Below are 26,787 nucleotides of genomic sequence, written 5' to 3' on the forward strand. Positions count from 1 at the left end.
AGGGGAAGTGACTGTGAAAGTGACCCAAAGCCGAACACAGCTGAAGAAAACAGTGAGCAAAGTGAGCAGGTCGAGAGCAGGAGTACCAGCCGAGCAGGGGAACAGTGGTCAGAAAGACAAAGGCGACTGAACCTGAGGTTGGTTTCCGAAAGAGATCTTGCCCTGGTGTCTGAAGAGTCCGAAGCAGACAGAGAGGGGGAAGAACAAACTCGTGAAGGATTAAGAAGATCAAGGCGAAAGAGAGTGCCTTGTCGAAGGTACGCGGCTCCTGAGTGGACCTACCCTGTGACTGATGCCAGGTGTACTGAGATCGGGGAGGGTGAGGGCAGTGACAGTGGTCAGTAACAGTCCTAACATCAAGTTGGACATGCTGCTGTTGGTACCAGGACTTGAGATAGAAGGAGTACTGACCATCACTGTTCCGGATCCACCGATTTTGAGCCGAATTCGTCATTTGATTTTGAGTAGATTGCTTTTTCCTACATTTGGCCCTGAAATTTCAGCTCAAGAATCCATCATTATTCATCTTGAACTTTTGGAATATGTGTTAGAAGTCTTATTATTGATGAATGAGACTGTTGTAAATACTTGCTGTAAATAACCAAGGTCCGAGTGGAAGAAGAAGACATTTTGGGACTTCCCATAGAGGACGGAGAAGGGTTAGAGTTGTCTATCGTTTGCTCTAAATAAGGAACTGAGATAACAAATGGGACTTTTTAGCCTCTGTGTAGTTGGTCAAACGCCATCCAAGAAGAAGAAAGAGTCTCTAAAAGGGGAAGTGACTGTGAAAGTGACCCAAAGCCGAACACAGCTGAAGAAAACAGTGAGCAAAGTGAGCAGGTCGAGAGCAGGAGTACCAGCCGAGCAGGGGAACGGAACAGTGGTCAGAAAGACAAAGGCGACTGAACCTGAGGTTGGTTTCCAAAAGAGATCTTGCCCTGGTGTCTGAAGAGTCCGAAGCAGACAGAGAGGGGGAAGAACAAACTCGTGAAGGATTAAGAACATCAAGGCGAAAGAGAGTGCCTTGTCGAAGGTACGCGGCTCCTGAGTGGACCTACTCTGAAACTGATGCCAGGTGTACTGAGATCGGGGAGGGTGAGGGCAGTGACAGTGGTCAGTAACAGTCCTAACATCAAGTTGGACATGCTGCTGTTGGTACCAGGACTTGAGATAGAAGGAGTACTGACCATCACTGTTCCGGATCCACCGATTTGGAGCCGAATTCGTCATTTGATTTTGAGTAGATTGCTTTTTCCTACATTAGGCCCTGAAATTTCAGCTCAAGAAGCCATCATTATTCATCTTGAACTTTTGGAATATGTGTTAGAAGTCTTATTATTGATGAATGAGACTGTTGTAAATACTTGCTGTAAATAACCAAGGTCCGAGTGGAAGAAGAAGACATTTTGGGACTTCCCATAGAGGACGGAGAAGGGTTAGAGTTATCTATCGTTTGCTCTAAATAAGGAACTGAGATAACAAATGGGACTTTTTAGCCTCTGCGTAGTTGGTCAAACGCCATCCAAGAAGAAGAAAGAAAGAGACCTTTGAACTTTGCTGCTGAACGACTATCTTGAGGCGAGTTCTGAGACCATGGAGGCTGGAAACCCAAATTGTAGAGCTAGGTGCATTGTAGGCACACTGTTAGGAGGTGTTATACTCTTCATTATTCTAGTAGTTGTAATTTCATATTTAGCACCACACGAGCAGGCAGTAGAGGTCAAGGGTACACCTACTCCTACTAATCCTAGCAAAGAAGACGTGACAGAGCTTTGCTGCTAGAAGAAAGTCGTAGATTACACGTCCAAGGGAAATTTCAAAGCTTAATGCGTATGCAATACTGTTGTATGAGTACATTGATGCAATGGATGCGAAAGATTGTTATGTGTGATTGTTATGCCTGCTTCTGTAGATGAGGGTATTAGGTACTTATGGAAGTTCATGTAGTTTGCTGCTTAGCATATTTTACGGTCGTAATCATTTTGAATATTTCCTTTCGAATTATGATGTGGTGCTTCCTGAAGTGCCAGCATATAAGCATTTAAATAAGTATGACTATTATAAGTCAGAGGACAGGCTTGGAACGTATTTTATTCCGACCCAGGAGTGCGCACCGTCATAATTTGATGTGTCTGTTATCAGATACTGAGAAGAAATGTATTGATCAAGTAGAAGACAGATACCGAAAACAAAAACAGTTGCGAGATTCAGGACAAGGTAGAGTAGATTGGACAGATGAGGAGAAGTTGCATAAGACTAAAGGGAGTTTTGGTCCAATAGCTTTAGATGAGGTACAGAAAGGAAAGTTGTGCATTCACCGACCACAGACATATTATGAGAATGTCAATGCAAGGCACACCACTTGTGAGCATACATTCAGTCTGGAGTATTATGCAAAGGACTTTTTGCAAGGTGTGGTGCAAGTGATTCCAACTGTGTATTTCGTGTGTGGAAGGAATGCTTATGTGCAACTGCCTGAGAAATGGTATGGAACGTGCTATTTAGCGATCATTTTCCCTAAAATCTACCATACAGAAGATTTTGAACTTTTGGAAGGAGGATATCATGTGAGAGTGAGGCGAGGTGAAAGTACGGGAGCCATAGTTGGAGGTGTTTTTGGAGCAATGATACCCATGGTAGGAGTAATTTTGAATGATGTGAAGATTCGGAGGTTGGCGACTGTTGTAGAGGAATTGTCCATGAATACAGCTAAGTCCTTAGTGTTGGTTGAGGGTGAGATGTTCTCAATTAGGACTATGGTTTTACAAAATCGCCTTGCTTTAGACGTCCTTCTAGCAAAAGAGGGAGGAGTCTGTAAACTTTTAAAGGTTCAAGAATGTTGTACTTATATACCAGATAACAGCAAGGATCTGGAAAAATATATAAGCAACATCACTGCGATTCACTATGAGATTGAGGACTTGACTGAAGAAACTGTATGGGAAAAGATTGGAAAGGGATTTGGAAAGGTTGGGAGTTGGTTTGCCAACTTAGGAAAAGGGATTCTTGGTTACATATTGAAACCCATCATAATAGTGGTGTGTTGTGTGATTGGATTGTGGGGATTGGTCAGAGCGTACAAGTGGTACAAGTCAAGACGATTGGAGAGATCGATGCGAGTGCAGGAGTGACGTATGGAGAGACTGCAGGACAGTCAGTATCAAAGTCTGAAAAACATGGAAATGCTGCAGAGGGGGAAAATGGCAACCAGCTCTGTCTAGGTCAGTTCTTCCTAAAGGATGGTGTGATGACACGGGTCATCAAAGGGGGGAACCGAGAGAGCGCCATGTTATTTTGAATATTGTAGGGGTGCATCATAATCTTTAGTAGTCAGCACCCGCATATTTAGAGGACCTACTAATGTAGTATAGACGTATAACGTTAGGCTGAGAGGCAGCACGATAGATGTTGATGTTTTTATTGAACAGAGATTAATATAGAGTTATAATGGAAGTAAACTGTTGCCTAATATTGAAAGGTAATCATGTGTGAAATGTCGTGTTACTAATGAAATGCTTTTGAATTATATACGCGTTCATTAATGAATGAATTAATGCAGACTTTAATGATGAAATGTGTTGCTCACATTAAGGTTAACACTAATGCGTTGTGGTAGTGAAATGTAATGTTATGTGTATTTAAAATGCATTTGAAAACATGCACAGGCCTGAGACATGCTGAAGCCAGTAAAGGCCTGACTGTATTTTTCTTTAGTTAGCTTTAGTCGAAGAGGAATGATTTTCTCTCCTTGGGAAGGAAGCTGTCCTCCGAAAATGTTGAATTGTAACTTCGAATGTTTGCAGGTGCAAGGCCACAAGGCTCGTTAGGTAGAGGAGTCCATTGTTTAGGAGTTATGATAGTAGGCGCGAACGAAGAAGAGCTGCCGAGGAATTTGATAGTGCAACATTTAGCGAGAAGGTGCCTGTGACCCAAGGACACACCAACGGACAATGGATGGAAAGGTGCCATGATGGAAAAGTTTGGAGATCTTCACCTGCCGGAGGGGTGTACCTTTGGGCGTGTCAACTGTTTTTGGGGATTTTGTATTAGGGACAGCACCCGAGGGTGGGGAGCAGATTTTGAGAGAGGATTGACAAAGCAGGATGTAGACGGGTGTAGAGAGAGAGTCTCTTGGTGAACAGAAGCAGAGTGGGGGTAGGAAGGAGCATCTTAGAACAAGCTCAATAGTTAGACTTATTATCTAAGGAAAGTGAATGTACTTCTTTTGAAGGCTTCACCGCTGACACCTTTACTCTCGTCTGATGGGATTGTTAAGTAGGGATGTCACCTTAGAGTAGGGTAGGGACAGACTAATCATTCTTTTCCCTTTTATAAATGCAGTCCAAACTTCAAGCTGGGACCGTACTTGGTTGCTTGATGTTGCTCGAATTGACTTTGCTTTTCATCCTGAGTTACTTAAGGATCCTGCGTAGGATTATGTTTGTATTAGTGCCAGTTTATTTTCTGAACCTTTTACTGAGATGTTTGTACGTTCAATTATTTTTGGCTTTGCAATAAATCTTTCAAATTTCAATTGTAGTCAGTGGTCCTTTAGGTTCGCCTGGACTTGATTGAAAAGATGTTTAACGTTGTTGTGGCAACGCCTTTCTTCTAACTTCTAGAACAGGGAAAAAGATCCAGTCGACCTGGCTTGGGATTCTGGAGATGAGTAAGAAAAATCTAGAGCAAAATCCCAGCTTCCCCAACACCATTCTACTTTTTGAAGTTTTACTCTCTAATTATTGATATGATTGTCTTTTACTCTTTCTATTAATTAAAAATGATGGTAAGTAGTAAAAAACAAAATGACGGTAATTGTTTACTAAAAGTTGTCTTTTCTTTTTAGGGTGACCAACTGCAGATAGACTCCATTTAAAGGCATGAAGTCTAAATGATCCCGAATGGTCCGAGTGCTGCAAGGAGATTCCACGGTTGCAGGTAAGAAGAGAGATACTTCCTCTCCAGAGTTTTTGAGGCAAAGCACAGGCACAGTCCTGAGTGCGGTTTAAATAGCACCACGCCCAAGATGACCACAGAGATTTGACAAATTCTCGCGAGAGTTTGGCAAATCTCATGGTAACAGATACAGCTCTGCTCCTAATTGGATCGAGCAACGCAAGGCCTTGCTGCCCACAATACAATGGTCACAATATAGTTCCAGGCAGCGCCAGAGGCTGCTGCCCATAGTATAATGTTCATAACCAAGTCCAGGCATTCCATATGTAACACAGAATTCTCAAAAGGAATCTTGGAGGCCCAGATTACTTAGCACTAATCAGGAACGTTTCTAGGTGCCAGATGGGCTGAGACCTGGTCCTATACGGACACCAGGATATTAAAGCAAGACATCCCTGGTTCAATCAATCAATCAGGGGTTTGTATAGAGCACTACTCACCCGTGAGGGACTCAAGGCGCTAGGGAGGGGTGGGCGGCTCCGGATCAGTCGAAGAGCCAGGTCTTGAGGTCCTTTCTGAATGCGTACCTGAAATGTCAGCATTGTGCTGGGAAATCATGATGTAGCAACTAGTATAGAATCAGGTGGTGTAGGCAATTGGAAACTTGTGGTGTTTGAACTGTGGATTCTAGTGGTTGAGGATCCTCAGGAGGTGGCAATGAGGAATCCTGACAGCAGGTTATCTTTTTCAAAGCTGCTTCATAATTATCCCTGCTCCCCCCCGCCTTTCCGAAAATGATATCCCTAAATATATCTTTGGGCCAGCTCAGTAGTTTGCTTTTAAAGTCAGAGGTAGAACTTAAGAGGAGGCATTAAAAAATAGACATTCGTTCTTACCCTCATTTATCCTATATACCCCCAGAGCCGTAAAAGCCTTATTCTTTGCTGGGATGCATTATATTATCCAACCTTGGAGATAGAAACAGTGCTACATCATTACCCAAAAACTCTATTTAGGGACCCTAGTATTTCTGTTGAGATATTCGTGCTCTGGTGCAGCAGCTGAGGCAATAGTTCTATAAAAAGAGCAAAAAAGAACGGGTAGAGGGACCTTCCCTGTCAGGTCCCTTGCTCAAAAGCTATTACCCCTGTCTGTGGCTTGTCATTAATTAGCTGAGCTGTAGCGCCCTGGTATCGAGCTTGGAATGAGGTCTGGAGCTGTGGTGGAACTTGAAACTTAGCAATATTTTGGAACAAACACTTCCAGCTTACTAGGTCAAAGGCCTTTTCTGAATCCAGCAGAATAACAGGAGCTGATATAGAATATGCTGACACCAAGTCGATAAATTTGGCCATAAAATGAGTGTTTACTAACAAACTGCGGCCTGTGATAAAACTTGTTTGGTCTGGGGAATCCAAAGCCCACAATGTTTATATGATTGGCTTAAAATAGTGTGTAGCTTATAATATATATTCAATTGTGTGATTGGTCTATATGACCTGAGGTCTATCGGGGGGTTTTATTTTTGAGAATGCTCATCCGGACCCCTCTATGGAAAAAGTCTGGTAACCAGTAGATTATTAAATAAGATGGACAGAGACCCTGCCAAAACACATGAAAAGATCTTACAGAACCATCTTTCCTCAAGCTTTGCCACGGACGGGCTGACCTTTCTTTTTTACTACCTCTTTCTCTTAAATGGGGTTAATTAATCGGCCAGAAGCTTGAATAGTCAAAACAGGTATGTCCAGGCCTTTAAGGTATTTCTTGATTTGTTGGTCTGTGACCCCCACTGACCCCCCCCCCAGGCTAAAAAGTGAGCTAAGCATTCCCCTTCTTCTTAGACCTAGTGCTGGAGAGTTTGAATATTTATTAACTCCCTTTGAAGGCAGAAGTCCCTCACCCTCGCCTTTTTTCCTTGCTATCTATCTCTCAAGAGGGTGCCAGACCTGTCAGTAAGAGTAGCTTGATAAGCTTTATCGACCTCATTCTACAAGAACCAGATTTCTTTTCCATCCTTCTTAACTCTAAATGCCTTCAGGGAGATACAAAAAACTCTCTAATAGTGCATTTAAACTCCTCCCAGGCCATAGACACTTCAGTAAAGGGGGCATTTTCGTAATCTCCATACCGAATCAAGCAATCAGTTTTTGGTCTCATCCAAAATCCATCTAGCCACATTCACCTGCAGAGGAACTGAGCAGCTATATACTACAGCTGAGTGGTCTGAGAAGCCACTAACCTTGTGTGAGATACTTACAGTAGACAGGAAAGAGGTGCCTAAAATCAGATCAAGCCTTGAAGTAGGGTGGAACCGCCTAGAGTAGCAGGTAAAAGGATTTTCCTCTGCATTCATCTATCTCCACATATCCTGTAGGCCCAACAGAAAACTCAGATCTACAAAGACTTTCCCCATGAGCCTTCTATGCTAGGTGCATGATGGGTTCAAGGAGTCCCTAAACGGGCCCGGTAGAAACATAGTCTCCCCCAGGATAACCTAGCCTGGTAAGGCACATAGAGACTGTTAGATCTGGGGGTCTCTAGTTGGCAGAGGTAGGTACCAATGTCCAAATAGGGACCCTTGCTTCTAATCAGGGCAAGGGGGATACACTCTTTAGATAACCCCTGCTCAACCCCTTGGTAGCTTGGCACGAGCAGACAGGCTTATCAAAGGCAATGTGTAAAGTATTTGTACCAACACTCACTGTAACATAGTGAAAACAACACAAATGGACTCCACACCAGTTTAGAAAAATAAAGTATCTTTATCTAAACTACACAAGACCAAAATGACAAAAATCCAACATACACAGTTCAAGAATATGATTTTAAAAAAGTTCTAGGGTTTGCATCAAAATAATCCACAGTTGCGTCACGTTTAGCCAAAAGTACCTTTAGATGCAACAAAAGTTCCAAATGGAAGCTGCAGTGTTGAAAAACATGCAATGCGTCACTCCTGAGACCCTGGGGAGGCGATGCGACAGCCCCGCTGGACGCAGCGGACGTGTTGCGACGAATCCGGTCTGTATGGGGAGGGATGCGATACCTTGTATGGATTCCAGTGCGCAGGTTCCGTAGGAAGCGTCTCGCAAAGGCGCGATGCGAAGATTTTCGGGACGGCGACGATCTCAGGTGCGGTGGCGATGCGCAGCGTAGCGCCGATTTTCTCCTCTCGCGGGCCATTGATGTGGTGGCGCTACGACGATGTTCGCAGCTACGTGATGCGGTCCTCAAGCAAGCAGTGCAGCGATCTCACCCAGAGGCGACAGGCTCTGCGACGTTGTTCGCAGCAACAGTAATCTTTCCGCACCGGGTAGATGAGTTCGGCAAGCGAAGAATGCGTCCACTCCTGCAGCGGCAACAGGCGCTGAGACGATCTCGATCTTCGCGACGCCGAGAATTTCCTCGCACTGTCGGGGATGCGCTCCGCAAGCGAGCGATGCATGAACATTTGCAGATTGTCTTGGTTTCTCCTTGTCCAGCTTCGCAAACAGCAGGCCACAACGTCCAGAGGACCCTCCGTTGGATTCAGCACTCTAGGAAGGGCAAAAATCTCTCAGCAGAGTTTGAGGGGAAGCTGGGGGTGAAATCATTTTGTTCCTGGGACTTCTTAACAGGATGTCAGCTCTCTTCAGGCCCTTGGAGATCTCTTCAAGCAAGAGGACTAACCACCAACAAAGTCCTTCCACTCTCCTTGCTAGCAAAGCAACTGCAGATCAGCCCACAAACACACAGCAGGACAGTCCTTCCTCTTCAGTCTTCCAGCTTGCTCCTTGGCAGAGGTTCCTTCTTGATTCCAGGATGATCTAATTTCTTGGGATCAGGATCCCAATATTTATACCCCAAAATCCTTTGTCCGTTGAGGGCAGAGGTGCATTTGCCCAGTGCAAACTAGTTCTGGAGCACTCTGTTGACATGACTCTTTCTTTCCTTTCACAGTGCAAGGCAGAAACGTCAGATGCCCCACAGGAGGAGGAGCCAGCATTGTGGGGGGCAGGCACAGTCCTTTTCAGGCCCAAGGTGCAACTCCTCCCTCCTATCTAGATGCAGATCTTTCTATTCACCACTGGGCGGACTCATTTTGTCTCCTGGAATCCCCCAGCCCTGTGACTCAAACTCCAGGCAAGGCATACACAACCTAGCAGAGGCAGGCTTGGCTAGTTAGGCAAGAAAAGACCTACTTTCTAAAAGTGGTATTTTCAAACACAGAATGTTAAAACCAACTTCACTAAAAGATGTATTTTATCATTCTGGGTCCAGGTATACTAAACTCGAATTTCTACCATGTTCCCTGAGTCAGTTAGGATTATAAAATGTAATAATCTAACTGCCCATTCTGGCCTATGTAAAACAGATAGCCTTGCAATATTGAAAAACGAAAATGGCTGTAATTCACTATTAGGACATGCCACACACACCAGGGCATGTCCTACCTTATACTTACAATGCACCATGCCCTTGGGCCTACCATAGGGGTGTCTGATATGAAGAAAATGGAAGGTTTAGGTACTGGCAAGTGGGTGCATTTACAAAGTCAACATGGCAGTACCAGACTGCACACAGGCTCTGCAATGGCAGTCCTTAGACACATTTTACAAGCCTGTTTCTGAGGGTGGCACAACCACTGCTGCAAGCCCACCAGCAGCATTTGGTTTTACAAGCCCGGGGCACACTCAGTGCACTGTACTAGGGTCTGACAAGTAAACCAAACTCACCAATCATGGAATCACTAATCCATACATCAATTTACAATAGGGAGAGCATCTGCACTTTAGCACTGATCAGCAGTGGTAAAGTGCCCATAGTCCTATTGCCCACAACCACAGGTCAGGAAAACAAAGGAGGAAGAAGCAAAAAGTTTGGGGATAACCCTGCAAGAAGGGCCATTTCCAACAGAGACCACGCCATATTTTGAAGTTGACTGGGATCATCCCTAACCAGGCCATAATATAATACCAAATTAATTCTACTCAACCCAAACTCTCTTGGAAGAATATCACAGTGCCCTGCCTGATCCTTTGCCAACTGATGGTATTTTGTCTGAAGATCAATTCTAACCAAAATAGCTCCCCCTGCATAGATTTATCAGAAGAAAAAACTGAATCCCAACCGCCGGGTAATTCACTTTGGCCTTCTACTTTCAAGTTACCCAATGTGTTTACTGCTATAAGAAAATGTTTGCAATATACTGTTTTAGTCAAACAATCGCAAATTGATTCAAAATCCAAATTTGTGAACGTCATGGGCCGATGCCCTGGAAGATGTTTAAAGTATAGTGCGCATAGTCTAGCTGGCCCTCTCTGGTGGGTTTTGCCATCAATGTCAAGTGTTGGGTGAAAGAGCTCTTCCCCCCGGCCAAGTCCCAGCCAAGTCCCCCTCCTTAGCCATAGGAATAGGCATACAAGCACATTATTGATCAAACTCAGGTGTTCTGGATCATCGGACCCCTTCTCTGTAGTGGCCGGAAGTTCTAGTTGGGGTACCCCTAGTACCTCCTCTTGTGGACTCCCCAAAGCTATTGTGCTCTTCTCCCTTGTGGGCAATATTCCCTCATGTGCCAAGGTTGCTTGAGACTCCAAGTTCTGTGTGTTTTTCCCTGAATGCTGGGTACTGTAGCTATCATGGCATGGGAGGGAAATACTATATCATTTTTCGGGAGCATGAGAGGTTGAGTTCCTCTTTTTCCAAACCAGTATGTACCCACCTGAGATAGAACTTCGGTCTCCTGGTGTAACCAATAGTAGCTCCACCAGACCTCTCCCCTCCCTCTCTCAACTTGGGCAAAATCGGTTCCAGAGCTTGTTCTCATTGCTACCTTGGTCCCTGGCTGGTCAGTTTGCTCTCTCCTGGACTGAAACTTGGCCACCATCCATTTATGGTGTTGTGGAGTCTCCCTTTCCCAGGTCTGGATAAAGCTTGCAAATGGAAATAAAGCAGAGGCGCTAAGCCCCAATTTCCAGAAAATCTTCCCACCCTCACCTCAGAGAGTGGGGTGTCAGGGAGATCAGGGGAATTGACTAAACCTCGATGCCCCAAGGGTTTCTTTTAACTTACCAGCCTTTTCTCTCCACGTAGACTCCAGAAAAAGCCCCCCATCTTCTGGCTCCCAGCCAGATTCCAACCTTCACAAGGGCAGTGCCTCTAGCACAACAGAACATCACCTTTCTGAACTAGCCAGAGTGCCCTAACTAGCCTGGGGGATAATAAAGTACTCAATAGTACCTAAATCTTTGCTCCAAATATTATACCTTCTCACACAACAAAGAGCTTATTGGCCTGTCCATTAAGTATGGAAGGAGGGAAGGATGGATAAGAATTGCCTGCACTGCCAGGGGCCCTTCGTCGAACATTACTGATGTCTACTTCCTCCTCAAACTCACTGCCTCTTTGGAAGTCCATCCCTACGCCTCCTCCACAGGAGAGTTTGCACAGTGAGAAACAAGCACTGGGGCAGCAGAGGACCCACCTAGGACCAAGTGTGAAAGATATATCTGAGTCACCTAACTGTGAGGGAAGAGAGGTTCAGAGCTGCTACCAAAACCAAAGTGCTGAGGCCGGAAACACTGCCAAGCAGGAGTCAAAATTACTGCAGGGGTTTCTCCATGCACGGGGACCCATCAGGTGCTGCACCTACCATGCATGAGAAGGTAAGAACAGGGTATGGGTGAATTATGCCTGGAGTATTGTGCTAGCAGCAGCCCTGTGACCTTCCCCCAAGCAATATTGGTCCAATCAGACCTCACTGAGACAAATAATTTTTAATGTTGGGATGCTGATCTATAAGATAATGTTGTCCATAATAAAAAAACATTTCAGAAAGACTGTTCCTGGCTGTATCATAGTAGGTTTTTCCTAGAATGATGCTTCATTGGGGTACAAGTATCTTCTTACCTCTGGAGAGTGATGTGGATGTTCCGTCATGGTGCTAGTGCTGGGTTCAGATTAGTTTGCCCTGGCAGTCATTTACTTATGGAGGGCCTCTATTCTGATATTCCTGAAGCCTGTGACTTACCATCTTGTTCTGGTGTTTTCTGTGCTGTGCACTAGCAGTACGATGAGCTCTATAGCTTTTGTGGTTGCAGGACATCAAGGATGGCCTTCTCAACTGTGTTAAGGTGATGAAAGCCGACACTGAATGTGGTGGAATGGACTGTGGTTGGTAGACAGGTTAAATAAGGAGTTTAAAATTATTATCCAAAGTCACTTCATTTCTATTTTTTTTACTTTATTTTCTTATTGTCCCTGTGTTTCCTCTTGACTCTCCTGATTCTTCCTTTACACTTCTCTTCCCCTGCGTCTTGTTGTATGCCCCTCACTACCTACTACCTCCCATCCAGATTATATTTTAGCTGACTCAGCTGAATCTGTCCTTTAACATAGTTTGGCGATCCTCCTTACCCTCCCTCGGCAGCCTTTATATATTTCATATTCACACCCTACTTCTCTCCTGTACACACAGATTGTAATGGCTAGTCTGTGCTGTAAATACTGCTGCAGCACTTTTCTTAATATACATATTACATTTGTACTTCTCTACCGCATGTACATTTTATGTTACTGTGTACACAAAGTCATACATTGCTTTTTTACTGTCACCTCTCTTAATATAGTATTCTGTCCTTATTATAAAGTGGTTTAATGTCATTGGGTCATGTTCACTATATATACAATTGCAACATAAATAAACAAATACATAAATAAATAATGAGGGGAAACATGCTGGTCTGTATGATGGTAGGAGAGGATAATTGAAGGTGCCGAACATCATTTGTTTCTGTACTGTGCAGGGTTAGGATGTTAGAGGGATGACTATAATGGTTCCTTCTGTTCTTTTCAACCAATGTGCTTGATGTGCTGGATGCTATAGTCTTCTGGAACCACGACATAGCCTGCGATATCCTATTGGGCAAAACACAGGGAAGTCAGAGGGTACTAGGACAGCATTGGAACAACTAGGGTCCTTCACTTGTTGTTGTTTGGGGCTTATTGTGCCACACACTTAAATAGCCCTTAAAACATGTCCCTTTGCAGCCTGTTGGCAGTTTTAAAACAGCCAATTTAACTTGGCAAGCCTTAAACTCCCTTTTTATTACATATACTTCGCCCCTAAAGTAGGCCCTAGACATCCCATAGGGCAGGGTCCATTTCAATTATAAATTGGACATGCACTTTAAAGTTGTACATGTACTGGTAGAGATAACTCCAAAATTTGTTTTTCACTACTTTGAGGCCTACCTCTCCCATAGGATAACATTAGGTTACTTTATTACATTTAATAAATGATAACATTTGTATAGGAGCAGGTAGAATTTCATGTTTGGTGTCCAAGTAATTCTAATTTAAAATCCTTTTTAATGGCAAAGTCGGATTTTATGTCACAATGCTCAGAATGACACTTTTAGACATTTGTTAATGTTAATGTTAATGTTAATTGCATTTGTAAAGCGCTGCTGCTACTCGAAGGTGTCCTGGCACTAAAGTGAAGTGCCTACTGAAGGGGCCAAGAATTGAATATTTATGTGACCTAATTATTGAAAAGCCATGTTTTTAAGGCCTTCTTAAAGGCCATCAAGTTGGTCATGTGTCTTAGAAGCGGATGGAGGGAGTTCCAGGCTTTGGCTGCATTGGCAATAAAACTTCTGCTGCCCCAGTTGTCATTATACCCTAATTTTCCAAAAAGGAGGCACATTCAGTACTGTGCTTGACCAGAGACCTCGCATTAATCAGGGCGCCGTTCCAGGCAGTGCCCAAGGTGACTTGACTTGAACTTATCTGTTTTCTATTTAGCCATGCCACCGGAAGAGATGTTAATTCAGGAATTTTGATGTTACATCCTGTGCAGAACTTCGAGATTTGAGATAGCCCATGTTCAGGTTGATAAATACAGCACAATTGGACAGATTTCTTTGGGTTGAGAGTCTTCAGGGCATTACTAGAGTATATAGGAGGTATGATTCTCCCTAAGGTCTTTAGGACAGGGGGCTAGTGCTGAGCGTGGAACAAGCGCAGACGGGTGCAGACGGGCTTTCCAGCGTCTGTTTAAATGAGGTCATGGGTAGCAAAAAGACTAGCCCGCTGACTGAAATGATCCCCAAGATGGTTTTGAATCCCGTGTCGGAGCTGCCGGGGGCTGGAGATTAAGGACTCTAAAGCAGGTGAGTCCACACGTGCAAATGCGCAAATTAAAAATCCTAAGTCGAAATTTAAAAGCCACAAATGCTAGTGTTAAAACAGATAGTACAGATTTCTAAAAACTATTTTTAAAACATGCGACAGCAAAGTTGGTCACTCCTGCCTGAGCCTCAGGAGTACTTCACCTGCCATTTGACAAGTTATTGTCTTAATCATTTGGTTCCGGCTGTGTGTTCTTAGTTCATAACAAGGTGTATTTCACAGTTAGCCATTGTGTATTCATTCCAGACAGCCACACAACATAGGGACGAAGTGTTGCCTGCATGGGCCAAATCAGGCAGGTTAGGGGGCAGAGCTGTGCACAGCCCCACATGCATTTCAAAAGATGATGCCTCAGCTCTCACACAAAGAACTTCACACTATCCTATTGTGTCTGCAGACTGGGACTAGGGCAGGGAGCAGGAAATTCCAGACACATCTGTGAGGGATGAGCCTCCAAAAGTTTCGCCCACTTCAAAGGGGGCACCAGGTGTGAAAATAGGACCCTTAAACCCACTCTTCAGTTCACATCTGGACCTGAGGAAGGACTGTCAGAGGACTGACTGCTGGTGTGGCCTGCAGTGTACTTGAGAAGACTGCTTTGCTGCACCATGAAGGGCTGCTCTGCTGCATGCAGGCAGCTCTGAGCTTCCAGAGTCTGCCTTGTTGCTTGAGCCCTATTCTTCTACTTTAAGCCAGGACTTCCCCAGTGACTCCAAGGGTTAGTTGGCAAGCCTCCTGATCAGAGCCTCAGGGACAGAAAAGGCTCCAACCATCTTGAACCCGCACCTGGACCTTGCCTTAGTGAGTCTGGGCCCTCCTTGTCGGGCCTCTCTAGTTTTGGACACATGGAAGGGGTGCTTAAGGTGCTGAGATAGCCCAAATCCACAACTTGAGATTTGTGCAGATTAAGGTGAAACGACGGTATGAATGACTTCATGACAGCTCCTGCTGCATTCTTCTCCGCAGCAGCAAATCCTGATCAGAGACTCCTCTCAGAATGGGTATCCAGCCTCATGGAGCCACGTTCCAAAAAAAGAGACTAAGTAGGAACATAGGAATCTTCACCATGATTTTGCCCAGTGGCTCCCCGACAAAGACGTCTCATCCTTGGACAGCACCGACTGCCTTGCCCCTCTGTAATATATCTTCTCAGACATTTTTCACAAACAGTTCTTCTACACCCAAAGGTAAGTGGAGACAGGGTTTAATCCTTTTTGTGAATACAACCCGCGGTCCATCATGGGCAGGCATAACTTTCAACTCTGCCGTGGTCCCACACAATTAGATATCTATGGTTGGTGCTTTAATCTTTTACATGCTATTTTCCACCTCAGACTTTAAAAATGTATAACTCTGATTAAACTGATTGGATTTTTGTTGTTTGGTGTCAAATAAGTTATTACAATTTACTCAATTTTTCTAAATTGGTGTGGGATTTTTCTTGAATTGTGTTTTCACTTTATTTCTGCTTTAAGTGATGCATAAGTACTTTACATATTGATTCTAAGCCTGGCTGCTTTTGTGCCAAGCTACCTGAGGGTTAATCATAGGTTAATTCAGTGACTTTATGCGGTTCACCCTGACATGGATTGTGACTGTTGCTTGAGAATAGTTCAGAACACCCCTCTCAAGCAAGAGTCCAATTTCTAACATATAGAATTTTTCTTTTTCAAAGTAGAGCACTGGCTTGGGCACTCCATTATTACACTGCTGTGGAATTGTTGAGTTCAGAGATTGAGCACCCTCATACTACCTCCATGAGAAGTCTGTGCTCACCACCACTGCCCCTGAGAGTCAAGTGCGAAAGGGGTTGTTCTTTGCCCAGTTTTGCAGAACCATAGTATAATGGATACAGGAACATCAGAAGCAAATGACCCCAACCTCCACCCCTTATGTCTAGTATAACAGACGAGAGACCCACTTCAAAAAGGTAAATCTATGGTCATAGATTTATGTCGATGCCTGGATGTAAATCTCAACCCTGATGTAAATATGTAACTTCAGGCTGAGATTTATGCCTAGCAGAAGATGTCTGCATCCACAACCCTGTACACAAAGGGAGGGGACACATAATCTCAAAATACAATCTTAAAGAAATCTCTGCATACATTTTATAGAACTATAAATTGGAAAGAATGGGACATAATCCGAGGAAAATAATACACACCTGTTAGACTTGGCATCTTTGGCGTGGTTTCTCCTGATGTTTTGCCTCTACCTCCTGTATTTTTGATGCTGTGCTGAATTTCGTATTGGATGGCTTAGATGCTTTGAGCACTTTACCACTGTTGATCAGTGTCAAAGTGCAAGTGATCCATGTATAAATTATGGTTAAAATTGGTTCTCCCTGATTGCCATATTTGATTTACTGGTAAGTCCCTAGTACAGTGCACTGATGTGTGCCAGGGCCTGTAGAACAAATACTACTAGTGGGCTTGCAGCACTGATTGTGGCACCCTGATGAGTAGCCCTGAAAAGGTATCTCAGACCTGGCACTGCAGTGTGCGCGAGCCTTTTTGAACTGCCATGTTGACTTGGTAAGTGTACCCACTTCCCAGGCCCTAACCTTCCCTTTTCTTACATGTAAGGCACCCCTATGGTAGGCCAAATGCACCCTCCTGGACAGGGGGCAGTTTATGTGAAAGGTAGGACATGTACTGGTGTGTGTGACATGTCCTGATAGTGAAATACAGCCTATTTCGTTTTTCACTACTGAAAGTCTGTCTTGCCCCTGTTTTGCAGTTACAGGGGCTGTGGATGTGCATTCTCTCAGACAGCCACTGGGGGGGGTTGATGTGTGTCCTGCCTTTCCCTGAATGAGTCAGGGCTGGGCTGAATAGACCCAGGGTACATTTAGAGTAGTGGGAGGAGATTTACTTGCACCTGAATATGGCCTGTCTCCCTTGCACAATGCAGTCTTCATCTCCTTTGGTCATACTGCACTAGTGAGGACAAAACTGGATTGGACTGGGCTCAGAGACCCTTGCACAAAGCAAACAAATACATTTTGGGGTATAAGTACTAGACCTAAAACTCAGGGATTTAGACTACTTCTGGAATCAAGAGGATCCTTTGCCAAGGAGGGGAGCTGGAGAAACTGGATGAGTACTGTCCATTTGCTGTGTGCTGTCTGGGGTTGGCCTGCAGTAGCTGTTTCTTCCAAGGAAAGGACAAGGACTTTGCTGTGTGCTGTGTCCCCCTGCCTGAGGAAGTTCTCCAAGTGTTGAGCAAGAGCTTGCCTCTTGTTCTCAGGGACACAAAGACATCACCCCAGCTCCTCTGAACTTCCTTGTTGGGAGTTCTGACCTACCAAGAGGTGGCAGTGACTGTGTTGGGCCTCTAGAGGTTGTTCCTGGTGTTGGGAGCTGTAAAAGCAATGCAACTACAAGAAAATCGATGCATCGCTCATCTTGTGGCTGTTTTTCCGGCGCAGCACCACTGTGCCAGAAGAATCTCCGCGCATCGAGGCTGCCAAAACTGACGCAGCGCCTGTCGCCGCTGCAAGAACAGAAGCATCGAGGGATTGCAGCTGAAGAAGCTGACGCAGTGCTGCTCGATGCCGCTGTATCGATCACTGACGCATTCTGGATTTCCATGCACTGTACTTGTGCTGCAAGTTTTCCCGATGCATCACCCACAGACCAGAATCGTCTTGGAGTCGATGCATCACTTCCCTTTACAGACCGGACACGATGCATCACTTCTCCTGTGTACCGCAGAACTGTTGCATCGCCTCCCTATGGTATCAGGAACTGATGCATCTCTTCGTATTCTCACAGCTTTCCATCTCTGCGTATGTTTGGCCTTGTGAACTTTGTTGAAACTACAGGTACTATGAGAGAAATCAAGCATCCATAGTTTTTTATGGACCCAGTTGCTTAATACTTGTATGTTAGATTTGAGTAGTTTTGGTCTTGTTAAGTAGAGATAAAGATACTTTATTTTTATATACTGGTGTGGTGTCCATTTGTGGTGTTATCACTGTATTACTGTGTGTTTTGAGTACAAATACTTTACACATTGCCTTTGGGATAGGCTTGTCTGCTCGTGCCAAGCTACCCAGGGGGTGAGCAGGGATTATCTAAAGTGTGTATGCCCCTTATCCTGACTAGAAGCCAGGGTCCCTATTTGGACAAAGGTACCTACCTCTGACAACTAGAGACCCCATTTCTAACAACACCTGATAATAATAAAAATGGATACACATGAACACAGCCAACACCCTGAGCTCTGCCTGTTTCTTTTTGTGCTTCTAGATGTCATTGAACTAGATATCTGGTATAGCTGCGTTTTGTGTATAAAGGTGCAATTGTGTATAAATATATGGGTGTGTATATGATTATGTCTGTGCGTGTGGTTTCAGGACATGTAAAGTGTTATGATGTGGCTTTGAGCATGTGTAGTGTTAGATGATACATTTCTTTATACCTCATTAACAACATACATATTTGTTATTTAGTATCAACATTAATACGATGAAGAAACAGTTCACGTCCACTGCATTACCTTCATAGTGTGGTAGATGTTTTGTCCTCCACATTATTTGAGAAAATTCTTCTGGTGCTCATACCAGAAGATTTTCTTTAAAAGAAGTCAGGACTCAAGAGAAAACCTTCCTAGGTCTCAAGATTATAATTTTTTTAATTCTGTGTAATGCACAGCACATGAAAATGGTATATGGATTGAGAGTAAAGTAAGTGCCAATTGCACCAACTGGTTTCACTTTGATTGGTGCTCAGGGGGCTATCTCAGCTCCCTGATCACTGTTGTAAGTGGGAGAGGCACAGGTGGAACGGGCCAGTTCCCACTTTCCAGCTGTACATCTCTCAAGTGAATACCTGCTTGGGTATCATCCTAGCACTGCGATTCTAAAGCAGGGATCAATTAAACCAGACACCAGGGAATGCATTTGTGGAGGGGGCTGCCTCATGGATAGGCAAGTGCTTCCCTACTTAGAAATGTATTTCTGCCTCAACTGGGGTAATTTGGGAGTTTTCCACCGAGTCTGCCATGCCCAAAGGGCAGAAGACCCACTAGCACTAGGGATAAATATTTTTTTATTAAAAAAGGCTTGGTTTGGTCAGGCATTGGGCCAAGGTACCAAACGATAACAGCCACAAGAGTCATTCATCCTCCCATGGAATGTGGCCAGATAGACCCTGGGATTTTTTTTTTTAAAAAGAAAGGGGTGGGTATGGTCTAACATGTCTGGGCCATGCCCCCATACTAAAAGGAGACCCATTCCTGGGGAGTATCTTGGGGTGTTTACTTCGCTTTGACCATCAGGGAACAGAAAGGTCACAAGACACCAAATAAAAATAGTCACAGTAAAAAGGTGGAGACAGCCCACACAGGCATTCGGCCATACAGCTACCTCAGGTTTTCCCTGGTCTTAATTTTGGCGCTGCCTCTAATTTACGCTGCTTTTGTAAATTCAGGGCAGCATCAAAATCAATGGTTGTTGCAGTCGAACGCTCACCACAACACCAATTGCCCACCTGGTAGACCTGGCACCATTGGTGTGGGTCTCCACTGCATTTTTGCCTTTGCTTCCTGTTTTTTTGCTGTGTGTTGGCCTCCGTTTTGCTGGTCTAGATGCTTTGGGCACTTTGCCCCACTGCTGTTGTAAGTGCTCCCTTTGTAAATTGTTGTTATGCGTTAGTGATTCCATGATGTGTGTGTCCAGGGCCTATGAATCAAATGCTGCTAGTGGCCTATAGCACTGATTGTGCCAGCCACAGAAGCAGCCTGTAAAATGTAACTCTGGCCTGCCATTGCAGAGCCTGTGTGCAGTCCGGGACTACCATGTCAACTTGGCAAGTGCACACACTTGCCAGTCCCTATCCTTCCCTTTTCTTACATGTTAGTCACCCCTAAGGTAGGCAGGATGCATTGTAAGTGAAAGGTAGAACATGCCCTGATGTGGGTGGTATGTCCTGATACTACCAATTTTGCTTTTCACTATTACAAGGCTACCTGCTCCCATAGGATAGAATGGGGAGATTGTTTATAACATCATATAAACATAACTGCCCCTGGGAACAAGGTAGGAAAATAAAGTTTGATATGCCTGAACTCAGTATCCTAAAATACATCTTTTAGTGAGGGTAATTTTTATATTCTGTGTTTGAAAATACCACTTTTAAAAAGTAGGTCTTTTCTTGCTTAGCCATCCAGTATGCCTCTGCTAGGTTTGCGTATTGCATGTCTGGCTTTGAATGATAGGTGCTGAGGAGGAGCAGTGGCTCCAGGGAGCTTGATAAGTCAAGGCCGGGCTAAATAGACCTGGGCTGCATTTAGAGAAGGGGGAGGAGATTTCCTTACACCTGAATGGGCCTGGTCTGCCTTCCACAATGCTGTCTCCACCCCCTGCCAAGAAGCTACACCAGTGAGGATAGAACTGGTTTTGGCTGGGTACAGACACTCTCTGCCTTCAGAGAACAAAGAATTTTTGTGTACTGCCCCTGTGCTGTTTGCTGTTTGGGGTTGGCCTGCAGTGGCTGCTAGCTGCCAAGGAAAGGAGATAAGGACTTTAGTGAGTCCCCTGCTTGACAAAGATCTTCAAGAGCTTGAATTGAGCTTGCCCTCTGTTCACAGGGTCTCAGGAACATCAAAGACCTCACCAAATGTCTGGGCAGTGTTTCTGGAACTGCTGGCTTTAGTTGCCAGGAGAAGAAAAGGGTATGTCATCGAGTCCATTGCAGGATATCCGTGTCCTGAAACACCGTAAAGTGCACCACCCTATTTTGCAATGCAATCCTGGTCTCACTGGCACTGTCAATGAGCCACTGCTTGCAGGGCGTTCTGTGGGGCATCGCACTCCCCAATGTTTTGCTACCCACAGCCCAGATGTTATTGACTCCGTCGTTGCTCGACTCGAACACCGACCGGCTCTGTCGCCGCATCACGACCTGCCAGCACCACATCGAGCACCACCTTACCCTGCAATGCAAGCCTTGGTTTCACCTACTCCGTCAACGAGCAACTGCCTGCACCAAGCCAAATGGACACTGCATGCTGCAACGGTTCCATATCACAACGCAACGGTGACGGTTACCCCGGACCGGCTCGTACCTTCCTGTTGGCCACAACAACAAAAGGTACTGTCTCTGAGACAAACAAGACGGATGCCACGCTACTGTGCAGGGCGATTCAAGTTCCAAAACCTAACAGAGAATAAATCTGAGGACTGTTAAAACTGACTGACCCCCTACCGTGAGGATTCAGTGATCTAATTTATAATAGAAATTACACACTGCACTTTACATTTCAGATACATTCAGACTTTATCAGATCTTGAAGAAGAGATACCACACTCTTCAATTCAGCACAGACCGCAAGAAAATGTGTTTTTTGCCCTGAAGAAGTCTGAGAGGACAAACTGTGTTGGCTACGGTCTTTTTATCTTGCTGAAAAAGAAGTTATGAATAAAGGATTGATGAAAACAACTCTGCTTAACTGACATTACTTTGAAGAAATGTGTATATAAAAGTAATCAGCTCTTGTGAATATCAACTGAAATTAGAATGCTGGACCATTGTGTGTTGTCTGTGGTAAATTAAGGCATTCTGTGTCTTAGAAGATTTAGGGGTTTTGAATCTCCGGTCTATAGCACCTTGCCTGTTTAGATAAAAGATATACTAAGGATAGGTGTTTTTCCCCAAACCCCGTTCTATTTGCATCATAACTGTCTCTGAGTCTGTCAACGCTTTTGCTAACCCGTATCAACACGGTTGGCTGGAAGTGTTAGACTGTGCTGTATTCACTATCACGTAAGTACTGAGTTGGAGAAACTATATTTTTACGTTTTTCCTCCAATTTTACGTTTTTTTTGCACAGTAACAATTTTTAAGAGTATTGTATGTTGAATGTTTTGTTGTTCTTGACTTGTTAGTTTAGATAAAGTTTACTTATTTTTCTAAACTGGTGTGGTGTCCATTTCTAGTGGTTTCAATGTATTACTAAACGTGTCCCAAATGCTTCACACACCTCTGAGATAAACCTGTCTGCTTCTTCCAAGCTACCAAGGGGGTGATCAGGAGTTATTTTAGAAGTGCATCCCCTTACCCTGACTAGGAAAACGGGTCCCTAAGTGGATAAAGGTACCTACCTCTGGCAACTAGAGACCCCATTTCTAACATTGGTGGTCAGCAGTGAGGATCTGGACTTGCATTTGTGTCTTACATACAGTGATTAGTGTACACTACTGGTATAGTGCAGACCATTATGCAATCACATACTATTACTGAACTCTTCTTTTGGGATTTTTTGCAATTTGAGGACTGCCAATTTTTCCATCATGACCAAGCCAGCATCCATTGCATATATTGATAATGAATTTGAAGAAGATAGTGTGGAAACCTACACTGTGTCTCAACTTAAAGCCATCTGCAAGAAATTTAAAATCTCTGTGAAAGGCCTCACCAGAAAGGATGAATACTAAAAGGCGCTGAGGAAGGCGCAGAAGGAGTTCCAAAAAGGGCCCCAAAGTAATCCCCAAGGGAACCAAGGTAAGGGTTCCCAGCCTCCCACAGAAAAGAAGCCCTGGGTCCCGACAGGTAAGCCTGTTCACAGGGGTTCCAAGGCATGTTTTAGTTGTTGTCAAGTGGGCCACTTCTATGGGGATCCTAGGTGTCCCAACAAGGTTACCACCGCACCCACTGGTGCACCGCCCCGGCAAATGGCTAGTGTAGCCTTGGGGGAGGAGAGGGGTGGGTTCTTGCAGAAATGTCCATGGTCTCTTTAGGAGACAGTGAGATAGTCCCAAGAACTCATCTGCTTGATAACACTAAGAAGTACAAGCAGTGGGTGACCATCAATGGCCATAGTGTGAAAGCTCTGAGAGACACCAGAGCCAGTGTGACAGCTGTTAGTTGTTGGCTGGTGTCTGAAGAGTAGGTGGTCCCCAACACATTCTACCCAGTCATTACCACTCACAATTCAGAGTGCCTCTGCAAAGGGGCACAGGTTCCCTTCGAGTGAGGGGGGTGTCAAGTAGCTTGAACGTAGCTGTGAGGCCTGCCAGGCCTGTAGACTGTCTTCTAGGCAATGATTTGGAGAGCTCCCCTTGGGTGGAAGTGGAGCGGAGGTCTCATTTAGAGATGTCGGATCTGCCTGAGTGGGCGTGTGTGACCACTGGGTCAATCGCAGCTGGTATGGGCATTGAAGAGGACCTGGAGCCTGAAAGAGTGGCTCAGGTGCCTGCCAGAAAGAGAAGAGGCAGGGTGCGTGGGAAACCGGCTCCCGAAGTTCCCACGGTCCAGGAAGAGGCATTCCCTGAGGGAGATGCCCTTGATCCTACAGGGGAACAAGTGGCTGAACTGGGGGACCTGCCTGAGCTGACCCATTGGCAGCATGAAGGAAGCCCCTCCAGGGATGAATTCTGCTAGGAGCAGCAGAAGTGCCCTTCTCTTGTTGGCTTGCGGCAAATGGCTGCAAACCAGGCAGCAGGTGATTAGTCTGGATCACATTGTATTTCCTGGGAGAATGGTTGCCTATATAGTGAGCCTAAGGTTGCTGATGGTACCCCAGCGCTTCAGAGCCTTCCTATATTGTGTGGCTCACGATGTGCCTTTGTCAGGACATTTGGGGCAAGACAAGACCTTTGAAAGTCTTGTCACCCACTTTTACTGGCCCCAAATGCGTAAGAGTTCTGATACTCATTGTAGGTCTTGCCAGACTTTCAAGGCAAGTGGTAACAGTGGGAGGAAGTGTAAAGCTCCTCTCCAACAATTCCCTGTTGTTAGCAAGCCCTTTGAGAGGGTGGGTATTGACATTGTGGGGCCTCTGGATCGCAAGGCAGCCATGGGCAAAAGGTTAATCCTGGTCTTGGTAGACCATGCCACCCAGTACCCGAAAGCCATCCCTCTCCATACTGTGAAGGCCCTCATGGTGGGTTGTGCATTGATGGGGATTTTCTCCCATGAGGGGTTCCCCAGAGAGGTGGTGTCCGACCGCGGTACCAAATTCATATCTAAGTATATGAAGTCCCCGTGGCAGGAGTGCAGTGTTATCTACAAGTTCACCACTCTTTACCACCCCCAAGGTAATGGGCTGGTTGAGAGATTCAACCAGACCCTGTAGGGCCGTGGTACTCATAGTACGACCGGCAGGCAACCAGGGGCCCGGCAGGCCTTCCTTGGCAGCCTGCGGACCTTGCAGGTAATGTAAACCCAATATTATGAGTGACAGAAGAGTGAGAGAGAGAGAGAGACAGAGTTGAGAGAGAGAGTGGAAATCGAGAGAGAGTGGACAGAGAAACTGACTCACTGAGAGACTGACAGGGATAGACTGAGAGACTGTCTGAGAGAGAGACTGACTAACGGAGGGAGAAAGAGACTGACTGAGGGATAGAGAGACTGACTGACTGAGGGAGAAAGAGACAGAGAGAGAGAGAGAGAGAGAGAGAGAGACTGATAGGGAGAGACTGACCGAGCGAGAGACTGACAGCGAGAGACTGACAGAGAGAGACTGACTGACAGAGAGACTGATAGAGAGATTCTGACTGACAGAGAGAGGGAGACTGACTGAGAGAGAGAGAAAGACTGACTGAGTGACAGAAAGAGAGACAGAGACTGACGAGAGCGAGAGAGAGATTGACTAACTGACTGACAGAGAGAGAAAGAGAGAGAGAGACTGACAGAAAGAGGGAGAGCGACTGACTGATTGAGAGAGAGAGAGACTGAAAGAGACAGAGAGAGAGATTGACTGACAGAGAGAGAGAGACTGACTAACTGACAGAGAGAGACTGACTGACTGACAGAGACTGACTGACTGAGAGAGACTGACTGACTGACAGAGACTGACTGACTGACACAGAGAGAGAGAGACTGACTGACAGAGAGAGAGAGAGTGACTACTATGGGCACTAGATCCAGGGTATGTGATGGCAGTACTCTAGCCCCCCCCAACTGACCCCACCTCCTACTGACCCCACCTCTACCGGTGCGGCCCTTGGCCACAAACAACACTGTAATTTTGGCCCTGAAAGAAAGTTTGTGAGTACCCGTGCTGTAGGGCATGATTCTGGGTCTTGATGAACCCATGAGGCGTAAGTGGGACATCCTCTTACCATGCCTTTTGTTTTGCTTACAGAGAGGTAACGCAGAAGTCCTTAGGGTTCAGTCCCTTTGAGCTCCTGTATGGCCACCCTGTAAGAGGACCTCTAAGTCTTGTCAAAGAAGGCGGGGAGAAAGCTCTCAGTAAACCTCATCAGGATGTATACAGCTACATGCTGGTCTTCAGGAACCGAACTAAGCGCTTCAGATAGCTCGCTGAGGTGAATCTGGAAGCCAGCCAGGAGCAGATGAAACGTTGGTATGATCAGAATGACCCTCGGATCGAGTTTAAGCCTTAGACAGAAAGTGTGGATCATGGCTCCAGTGGAGTCGTGTACGCTCCAGGATAAGTGGACCAGACCATTTGAGGTGGTGGGGCGCAAGAGTAATGTCACCTACTTGGTGAACCCTGACCACTGGTGTTACTCAGTGGTTTGTCGGTGATTTGGACACTGGGGACAGTCCTCCTGTGAAGCACTACATTTACAGAGTGACTGACAGGGTCAAGGCTTGCATCAAGGAGGAGGTCTCCAAGATGTTAGCACTAGGGGTGATTGAGCTCTTAAACAGCCCATGGGCCAGCCCAGGCTGGTTCCGAAGCCTGCTGCACCCGGTGCCACGCCAGAACTCTGGTTCTGTGTGGACTACCAAGGGCTCAATTCGGTCACCAGGACTGATGTGCACCCCATCCCCAGAGCTGATAGATCAGTTGGGAGCTGCCCTGTGCCTCAGTACATTTGACTTAACATCTGGGTACTAGCAGATTGCCTTAACTGATGGGGCAATGGAAAGGTCAGCAGTCTCAACACTAGAGGGGCACTACCAATTCCAGGTGATGCCCTTTGGGTTGAAGAATGCCCCTGCCACCTTTCAGAGGTTGGTCATCCAGATGTTGGCTGGGCTGGAGGATTTATTTCAGTGCCCCCTACCTGGATGACATTGAGGTGTTCAGTGCCACTTGGGAGGCACATCTGTACAACCGCTGGGAAGTGTCTAAGGATCTGCTGAGGGCAGGCCTCACGATCAAGGCGAGTAAGTGCCAGATTGGGCAGGATTCTGTGGTGTACTTGGGACACCAGGTAGGGAGCCGCCAGGTGGAGTTCCCTACAGCCCAAGATTGATACCATACTGGCTTGGGAACCCCCCAAGACCCAGACAGAGGAGAGAGCCTCCTTAGGACTCACCAGATATTACAGGAGATTTGTCAAGGGGTCTGGCATCATTGTTGCTCCCTTGACAGAGCTGACTTCCAGGAAGCAGCCCGGAAGGTGAACTGGACTGACACCTGCCAGAAGGCTTTTGATGCCCTAAAATCTGTCATGTGCACGGCGACCATGTTTCAGAAGCCCAACTTCTCAAGGGAATTCATTGTGCAGACAGATGCTACAGAGCATGGTGTGGGGGCTGTGCTCTCACATCTAAATGAGGAGGGCCTAGACCAATCAGTGGCCTTCACTAGAAAAAGGTTACTTCCACGGAACAGAGGTGAAATGCGATTGAGCTTGAGGCATTTGCTGTGGTCTGGTCGCTGAAGAAGCTGATGCCATACTTGCTTGAGTCTCACTTCGGGGTTCAGACAGACCACAGGCCCCTCAGATGGTTGATACAGATGAGCCGTGAGAATCCAAAGTTGTTGAGGTGGTCCATTTCCCTACAGGGA

The sequence above is a fragment of the Lissotriton helveticus genome, chromosome 6 (assembly GCF_964261635.1).
Source record: "Lissotriton helveticus chromosome 6, aLisHel1.1, whole genome shotgun sequence".
NCBI lineage: Eukaryota > Metazoa > Chordata > Amphibia > Caudata > Salamandridae > Lissotriton > Lissotriton helveticus.